Here is a 10,253-nt window from a genome sequence, read left to right as displayed (position 1 = left end):
GTCCATGAGATTAAGCATTTAATTGTACTTACTGGTGACAGACCTGATACTGCACCCTCACACAGGGTTTCCTTCTGAATCTGTTTCACTCTGGAAGCTCCTATTCTTGCTCTCTGATACTTCATGTCTTACCAAGGAAATAGCCCATAAGCTTTTGCCTCAGGGTTTGCTTTTGGGGGTACCCAAACTAAGGCATCTTCCAATCTTTTATAGCTATTTTGTCCATTTTATTTGACAGCAATTTTTGGTACCCTTATTTTAGCAAGTCTTTCCAAAGTACTCAATCTTGATAGAAAAATCAAACTTTTCTTTTTAATGTTGACACTTCAGTGTGATAAATTATATAATTACAATGACAACTGGCAAAAAGAGGCTTAGAAATAAACATAATTGAACTTGATAGTTATACAACCCATGAGTGTGCTAGAAGGCACTCATGAGTCTGCTAATTATTTTTATTCAGTGAACAACAGCTTTATTTATTCATGTAAAGGCTGATGAAAAACCATTACTGGTCCTATTAAAGAAAATCCAACATTTCAATAGAAAAGAATAGCATCTATTATTTACGCATTAAATACTCATTAAATAAGAAAATTTGTAAAATACAAGTTGAAAACATTCAGCATGCTTCTTTAATTTTAGTACACTGAATTCAAGGCTAAGTGTACAGGGCACATGGATCAAGCTAGATTACAAATTATCATAATCATCATCTTCACGTTTTCTTTTTGATGCATTGGATAATTCATTGGCAGTATTCTGTGATGATACCATATTATTGGTAATAAGAATGTTTTTTAACTCAATTAATGGATTAATTAGATCATTCTGAGCTGCTGATGTTGCAGGAATTGGGGCTTTTACAGCAGGAAACTGAAACAGGCCTCTATACTGTAAATCTTTGCCCTGGGATACTGGAGCCCCTACTTCCGTTGAAACAGACATGGTTTGTCAGATTGGTGCAATTTGTTCTGCTAATAACTGAACCAACACTTATCCCCGTGGCTGTTATTCTTCCCACAGTAGTAGGTGACTTTTTTGTAAAGACTTGAGCCTATAGTTTGGAGCTGTTAAGCAATATCTATAAGATGGCAAGGTAGGACCTGAATATGGCTTGATCAATGGCAAAGGGGTTTGATTTCTTTGCTTTGCAATATCTAATAAAACATCTCTTGGGGGAGGAAAGGTAAAAGAGTGGTCAGCTCCACACTGGATTGCCAATCACACATCATCTGCATCAACAGTAGCCTTCTTTGCATGGCTTGAATAAATTTTAGCATCATCTAGAATTGTGGTCACATATCAGAACGTAAACTCCAACCTCCAATTTATAACTCTTGGGTCATAGTCTATAATCCCCATATCCTTTAGGATTCATGTCATCATCTGTGCATCTTTCAGCATGCTCTTGGGAGAAGCCATCTTGCCAGACTCCATGATATCTGGTGACCAAACTTCTCAAGTTAAATCAACACATTAATATATTTCAGTCCTGACCTTGATGCAAGTTCCTGGTGTACTAGTGAGCAGACTGTTTGTAAGTAACATAGTCCTGTACCTGAGGGTAGAAGCGCCTGGGCTCATGCCACCACTGCTCCAGCACACCACTGGAAGCCTCTTTTTTTTTTTTTTAATGTATTTTTTTTTTTCGTTGTAGATAGACACAATACCTTTATTTATTTATTTTTTATGTGGTGCTGGGGATTGGACCTAATGGTAGGCAAGTGCTCTACCACTAAGCTACAACCCCAACCCTGCTGATTAATTTTGATGGCCTGGGTGGGGGCTGTGGCTCAGTGGTAGTGTGCTCACCTAACATGCGTGAGGCCCTGGGTTCGATCCTCAGCACCACATAAAAATAAAGATATTGTGTTCACCTATATAAAAAAAGGATAGTAAAAGACAATGTGCACCCACTGTGATACAAGGCAAGGTCCTATAACAATGTTAGAGATAATTAAAAGAATTTGTTTTTGATGGTCTTTTCTGGTGATTCAAACTTATAACTATGGGCCATCATTTAAAAATTGGAATATTTGGCTGAACATGGTGGCATATGCCTGTAATCCAGGTAGCTTGGGATCTGAAGCAGGAGGATCACAAGTTCAAGGTCAGCCTCATCATAAATTAGCGAGGCCCTAAGCAACTGAGACCTTGTTTCAAAATTAAAAAACAAAAACTAAAACAATGGACTAGGCTAGAGATGTGGTTCAGTGGTAAAATGTCTCTGCATTCCCTGCATTCAATTCCTGGACTCCCAGGTAGTGGAAAAAAAAAAAAAAAAAAAAAGGAACATTTAACCAGACAAGTTGGCACATACCTGTAGCCCCAGCAATTTGGAGGCTGAGGCAGGATAAGTCCAAGTTTGATGTCAACCTCAGCTATTTAGTGAGACCCTGTCTCATAAGAAAAAACAAAAATGACTGGGGATGATATAACTCATTGATAAAGTGACCCTGGGTTCAACACTAGGCCAAAAGAAAAAAAAGGGAACATTTAACATAAATTAAGATTTACTATTATTAAGAAAATTATAAGACTGGAAAACTAGAAGTGAACACACAGATACGGAGAATCTGGGTGTGCTGAAGGATATTAAACCTAGGAAAATGAAATCCACTTTACCTAGTTTCACATTAAATCTTGAGGTTTGTGCTAGGATTTCTTTGGTGAACAAGAGGCAATACTCAGAGGCTCTAGAACCAGGAAATTAAGTCTCCCTTGGCAGGGCAAACTTGAACAATTCATGCCTGGAGGACCTCATCCTGCATAAACAGTATCATCTGTAAGTCCTTATGAGAATGTGTAAAGCCGGTACCTCCAGCATGCTGTGCTTTCTCCCTGTGTTTTTGGAATTATTTCTGTAAATTTCCACTCACTTTTCTATTACAGAAATTTTCCTACCCTCTAACTCTGTTGGTGTTTTCCCATCATTTATATTGCTTTCCTATATGATAATAAGATTGGGACTGACAAAAAAGACCTCTGAGTTTAGTGGCAAGATTGATTTAAGGAAGTCATACTTTGCAGGAAGAAGTATGATCTTGGAATAGTAAAATACAACCACCTTTCGGCACAAGGGATGGTAAATAGGTTTATAGATGAAAATAAGAAATTGTTTTAATGGAGCATGTCCATTACTTCCTTGATTTTGGGGAATTCAGCATAATAGGAAAAAACCCTGCAATATGTAATGGGGCAGACTTATAATTTCATTACTTCTACTACCTCTAGCTAAAATGACCATTAGTCCCCCTTGGTTCAGGGAGGCTTGGTTCATGCCTGTTATCAGGCAAATGAATATTGTCTCCTTTCACTCTAAAACTGTCTGAGTTTGGGCAAAACATCATATGATCACTCCAGGTCTAGCCAAAGAGGCAGAGGCACTTAAGACTTTCCAACAGGGGCTAGGGGTGAAGTATGCAAGGTCCTGGGTTAAATCCCCACCACCACCAAAACAAAACAAAGCAAAACAAAAAAATTTCTAGCAGAAATTCAGACAGGAAACTACTGGATTAGTAATGCAGCTGGTAGCATAGACCAAGAAAAACTTGGGAATAAAACATTTGGGAGGGCACTGAGGATATAGCTCAGTGAGTAGAGTGCTTGTCTAGCATGCACAAGGCCCTGGGTTCAATCACCAGCATCACCAAAAAACAAAAACATTTGGGATGTTATGGTAGGTGTGGCAGTGGGCCCAAGGTCCTCTACAAGTACACACTAGACTCACTGTCAGTCAGCAATCTTTAAGCAGATATTGTGTAACAGGTGAGTTTTTAAAAAAATTATATTTTAGTTGTAGATGGACACAATATCTTTATTTATTTTAATGTGGTGCTAAGGATTGAACCCAGTGCCTCACATTTACAAGGCAAGCCCTCTACCGAAGGGCTACAACTCTGGCTTACAGCTGAGTTTTATGAGAAAAGGTTGGAACTGGGAAATAATTTAATTCATTGGCTTTGCTCTTTATAGTAAAAGAGGAGACAGATTACACACAGGAAAATAAAAGTGTTAGACTGGCCTTTTGGCAGTTTTTTTTCACATTTTGTCCAGTCTTGTTAATTTTATGGATAAAGCTTGAAAAGCTGTGTTCGGAGCTTGTCCTTTTCAAAGACATAAAAAAAGTGTTCAGAATAGGATTCTGAAATGATTGCCTACTTGAGTAGATGCCCTTCTAAAAGAAATAAAAAATTATTAAGCTATAGAATGTTTATTGGTAAAGCAACTGGTAAAGAATTTATTTTCTTTGCAGATTTGAGAGACTTCTTTATGGATGCATATTACCTGGTCAGGTAATGTTCTGAATGAGTATTTTCATTGATGTGTCTTTATAAATTTAGTTAAATAAGTTTTATCACTTCCCTAGGGATCCAAGTTTTCAAACCTTGTTGAACTAAAATGAGTTCGAAGTAGTGACTGAGATCACAGGAGATATTAACTGATTTTTATACTTTAGATATTATTTAATATATGAAACTGCTGGAATGAGATAAGACAGGGAGAGGCTGGCAACATGCTCAGAACTCCTCAAAGTATGTTTTAAGTCCTGGGAAGAAAATAATTTTAATCTTTTAAGATTCTTGCCATTTGGATCTGGTTTATGAAATTTTACCTGTTTTCTATAAATATGAACAAGTGCTATAGAAGATAAAAAGTGTTCAAAATGTGTAGATATATAAAATGAAAAATATCAACAGGAAGAAAATCAACTATACTTGAAAAGAAGTTATTAAAATTAGTTAGCAAACTCTTAGAAGCTCAAGAACTAGAAACACAGGAAAGGAGCAGATAGCATGAATCCTCACACTGGAAGTGAAGAACAGCAACATGCATTCCCTGGTCCTACCCAAGCTAGAAGACAACGGTTTGAAAGATGGAGATGTCTAGGGAGATAAGGTGGTACAGTTGTGCTGTCCAGATGCAGGTGTCAGCTGGACATGCAAATGAACATTTTGGCAAAACAAAGAAATAGAAAGGAGGACAGTCACGCATAGGCAGTGACCATCCATTCTTGTCATCTCTTTTGAGAAAATTCTTTCATTTTACATTAAGAATCTTCTTTTTTTCTTTTGGTGTTCTTGCTGTGCTGATTGGTTTGTGGATACACACACACACACACACACACACCCATACCTATATGTATGAAAACATAAACATACATATTTCTTTTTTTCTCATTTTTAGCATTTTTTATGATAGTTATTTTTCCTTGTCTTTTGAGGGTTAGGGCTTTTGGTTTATTTTTGTTTTGTATTGGTTAGTTTCTTTTTCTCCTTTCTTCTCCCATTACAAATTCTCTTATTCTTTCTCCTGTTTTTAAAAATTTTTCTTCTCCTCTTTCTTTATAACCATCACTTGCTATGTATGTCTTCTGCATTCCCTCTGCATACATTTTCCAATATCCTTAACAGTCTTTTGAAGAAAAGAAGTTCTGAATCTTGATAAAACTCAGTATATCTTTTTTTTTTTTAACAGATCATTCTTCAGTTATTATATCCAAGAACACTGTGCCTAAAGTAGTAGTTCTCAACTGAGGGTGATTTTGCATCTAAGGGAGTCTTTGGCAATGTCCAGGGACATTTTTGGATGTCACAATTGTGATACTACTGGTATCTAGAGGATAGAGAACTGAGGGTGCTGCTAAACATCCTGTAGTACACAAGATAGCCCCCCACCACAAAGTATTACAAGCCCAAATGCCACTAGGGCCAGAGATGAAATATTGAGGTCTGATACAACATTGCAAAGACTTTCTCCAGTTTTCTCTTAGAGATTTTATAGTTTTAGGTTTCACTATGATCCAATTTTTAATTTTCTTATGTTACAAGTTATGAATCAGAGGTTTTTTTTTGTATACAGATGTACAATGCAAAGGGAGTAACATTCAGTCTTTCCCCATGAAGTATGATATTATCTATAGGTAATTCAGATGAGAAATTTAATGAAGAGATAGAGATACTGAAAAAGAACAAATCAGGGCTGGGGCTGTAGTTTGGTGGCAGAGCGCTTACCTAGCATGTGTGAGGCACTGGGTTTGATTCTTAGCACTGCATAAAAATAAAACAAATAAAGTCATGGTGTCCATACACAACTACCAAAAAAATTAAAAAGAAAAAGAATGAAACAGATATATTGGAAACCAAAGACACAATAAATCAAATAAAAGTGTTCAGTTAAAAGTCTCTAATAGGTGGGGTTGTGGCTCAGCAGTAGAGCACTTGCCTGGCCTGTGTGAGGCACTGGTTTCGATTCTCAACACCACATATAAATAAATGAACAAATGAGTAAAATAAAAGTCATCAACAACTAAAAATATATATAATTTAAAAAAAAGTCTAATAAAGTAGACCAGGCTGAAGACAATCTTAGAGCTTGAAAACAAAGTTGCCAAGTTTGAACATTCAAATAATATTAAAGAAAATAAAATAAGTAACTATGAGCAGAACATACAAGAACTCTAGGACAACATTAAGAGATCAAATTTAAGATTCATGAAAATTAAAGAGTATTGTGAGATGCAGGCAAACAGCATGGATAACTTCAGTGGGAAAACAAAAACAAAAATTTCCAAATCCTGAGAATGAGATGGACATTCAAATACAGAAAACATTTAGAACTCCAAATAGACAAGATCAAAAAATAAACTTTCTATGACATTTTTTTAAAAATACTTTTTAGATGTTGATAGACCTTTATCTTATTCATTTATTTATATGTGGTGTTGGGACTTGAACCCAATATCTCACACATGCTAGGCAAGTGCTCTGCCACTGGGCCACAACACTAGACCTCTATGACACATTATAATTAAATTACCTAACACACAGAATAAGGATAGAATCCATAAAAGCCTCAAGAGAAAAATGCCAGATCACATTAGAGGCAAGCCAATCAGACTTACTTCTGACTTCACTGCACAAACTCAAAAATCCAGGAGGGCTTGGAATGAAGTATTCCAAGTCCTGAAAGAAAATAACTGTATACCAAGATTGCTATAGCCAGCAAAGCTACTGTTTAGGATTGAAGGAGAAATAATAACTTTCTGAGATAAGCAGAAATTAAAAGAATTCATGACTGCTAAGCTAGTGTTACAGAAAATAAATACTTCACACAGAAGAAATAAAAAACAAACCTCAGAGATCACAAGTGGATAAATCCAATTAGAAGAGTAGTTAAGCAAATGAGAAACAGGACCAAATTAAACATTAGATATAAGTCAAAATGGCAAGAAACATAATAAACATCTCTACAGTAACACAGAATGTAAATGGTCTCAACTCTCCAATTAAAAGACACAGGTTAACAGGAAGTATTAAAAAATAAGACCCAACTAAATGCTGTTTGCAAGAGATGCTCCTTACAGGCAAAAACATTCTGAAAGTAAACTGAAGTCTGAAAACAAGCAGAAGTAGCTACTCTCAGATGTGACAAAGCAGACATAAAACCAAAATTAATCAGAAGAGACAAAGAAGGTCACTTCATACTGGTAAAGGGAACAATTCAACAAGGAGATATAATGATAGTATATATGTATGCCTCAAACATTGGTGGACTTAATTACATAAAACAGACACTACTTGAATCTGATAAGACACAAATACAATAAAACTGGGTGATTTTAATACATCTCTCTCACAAATAAATCAGTCGTCCAGACATAAACTCAGTAAAGACTCTTTGGACCTGAAAAATATTATAAATCAAAAGAACTTAATAGACATCTATAAAATATTATTCAACAACAAAAGCTGAATATAATTCTTCTCAGCAGTTCATAGAACCATATTTTAGGCTACAAAGCAACTCATCAAATACAAAAAAACTGATATAATTCCTTGCACCTCTGGAATCATAATGGAATCAAATTAGAGATCAACAACCAAAAAACTCTACAGAAACTAAATAAACACAAGGAGATTGTGCAATTTTAAAATGATGAATTGGTTTTAGAAGAAATCAGGGGGGAAATTTAAAAATTCTTAGAATCAAATGAGAATAGTGATACAACATACCAAAACCTCTGGGACATTATGAATACAGTCCCAAGAGGAAAGTCCATAGCTATGAGTGCCTACACAGGAAAAACAGAAAGATTGCAAATTAACAATGTAACGATGCTTCTCAGGTTCCTTGAAAAACAAGAAACAATCACCAAACCAGTAGAATGAAGGAAATAATTAAGATCAGAGCCAAAATCAATGAAATTGAGAAAAAAAATTACAAAGGATCAATGGAATGAAGAGTTAGTTCTTTGAAAAGATAAACAAGATTTGTAAATTCTTAATCAAACTAACCCAAAGACCCAAATGAATAAAATTAGAGATAAAAAAGGATATCTACAGACATCCAATAAATCCAGAGAATCATAAGGTACTATTTTGAAAACATATTATATTACAATAAATTGGAAAACCTAGAAGAAATGGATACATTTCTAGATACATCCAACTTGCCAAAATTGAATCAGAGGACACAGAAAACCTGAACAGACCAATAACTGCAAATGACATGGAAGCAGTAATAAAAAGCTTTCCAACAAGGAAAAACCCAGGATCAGATGGATCTAGCTGAATTGTACTAGATGAACAGACACTAATCAGAACTAGAAATACAAATAGCAAACAAATACGTGAAAAAATGCTCAAAACGATGATCAATTAGGGAAATGTAAATTAAAACAATCAAAACTACAATGAGATTTTGTCTCGCTCCAGTTAGAATGTTAGACATCAAGAATATAAACAATATATCCTTGGGTATAAACTGAGGAATGGGATAACTGGGTCAAAAGGTGGGTCATTCCAAGTTTTCTGAGGATTCTCCACACTGCTTTCCAGAGTGGCTGCACCAATTTGCAACTCTACCAGCAATGTAAGTGTGCCTTTTCCCCCACATCCTCGCCAACATCTATTATTGTTTGTGTTCTTAATCATAGCCTTTCTAATTGTTTTAATTTGTATTTCTCTAATTCTTAGAGATGTTGAACACTTTTTCATGTATTTATCAATCACCTGTATGTCTTCTTCTGTAAAGTATCTGTCCAGTTCCTTGGCCCATTTATTGATTGGGTTCTTTGTATTTTTGGTGTAAAGTTTTGTAAGTTCTTTATAAATTTTGGAGATAAGTGCTCTATCTGAAGTGCATGTGGAAAAGATTTTCTTCTACTCTGTAGGCTCTCTTTTCACATTATTGATTTTATTCTTTGCTGAGAAAGTTTTTTAGTTTGAGTCCATCTCATTTATTGATTCTTGCTTTGATTTCTTGTGCTCTGGGAGTCTTGTTAAGGAAGTCTGATCCTAAGCCAACATGAAGATTTGGGCCTATTTTGTCTTCTATTTGGTACAGGGTCTCTGGTCTAATTCCTAAGTCCTTAAAATTAGCATACTACAGTAATGCAGCCACATCAATGTTTATAGCAGCTCAATTCACAATAGCTAGATTGTAGAACCAACCTAGATGCCCTTCAACAGATAAATGGATAAAGAAACTGTAGTATAATGGCATATTATTCAGCCATAAATAAGAAGAGTATTATGGCATTTGCAGATAAATGGATGGAATTGGAGAATATCATGCTAAGTGAAATAAACCAATCCCCAAAAAACCAAAGGTCGAATGTTTTCCCTGATAAGTGGATGACGATATATAATGGGGGTGGGGAGGTGAGAGAAGAATGGAGGAACTTTAGATTAGAGGGAAAATGAGAGAGGGGGTATGAAAAATGGTGGAATGAGACAGACATCATTACCCTATGTTCATGTATGATTACACAAATGGTATGAATCTACATTGTGTACAACCACAGAAACGAAATGATGTACCCATTTGTGTACAATGAATTAAAATGCAGTCTGTAAAAAATAAAAAAAAAAAGAATATAAACAATAAATGCTGGAGAGGATATGGAGAAAAGAAACACTTTTACAGCGTTCATAGGATTATGAATTAGTATAACCGCTATGGAAATTGGTATAGAGGTTCCTCAAAAGACTGACGGAATGAAACTACATATGACCCAGCTACCATATGACTCCTCCCTACTTAAATAATTAAAGTCTGCATATTACAGTGATACACGCATATCCACAATAGCCCAATTTTGGAAACAGCCTAGATGCCAATAGATGAACCACTAAAGAAAATGTGATGTATATGTATATATACAATGAAGTTTTATTCAGCCTTAAGGAAAAATAACAGGAAAATGGTTGAAACTTGAGAACATTAAGTGAAATAAGCCAAACTGA

General features: G+C 35.4%; 1 pseudogene; it reads right to left on the bottom strand.

Moving 5' to 3' along the window:
* Positions 1-639: 639 nt before the first annotated feature.
* On the bottom strand, positions 640-1,726 carry LOC124980656 (transcription initiation factor TFIID subunit 9-like; annotated as a pseudogene).
* Between the last annotated feature and the right edge of the window lie 8,527 nt (positions 1,727-10,253).

This window comes from Sciurus carolinensis, chromosome 3, assembly GCF_902686445.1.
Source record: "Sciurus carolinensis chromosome 3, mSciCar1.2, whole genome shotgun sequence".
NCBI lineage: Eukaryota > Metazoa > Chordata > Mammalia > Rodentia > Sciuridae > Sciurus > Sciurus carolinensis.
The sequence above is the reverse complement of the archived record's forward strand: the minus strand, read 5'-3'. Positions and strand labels throughout refer to the sequence as shown.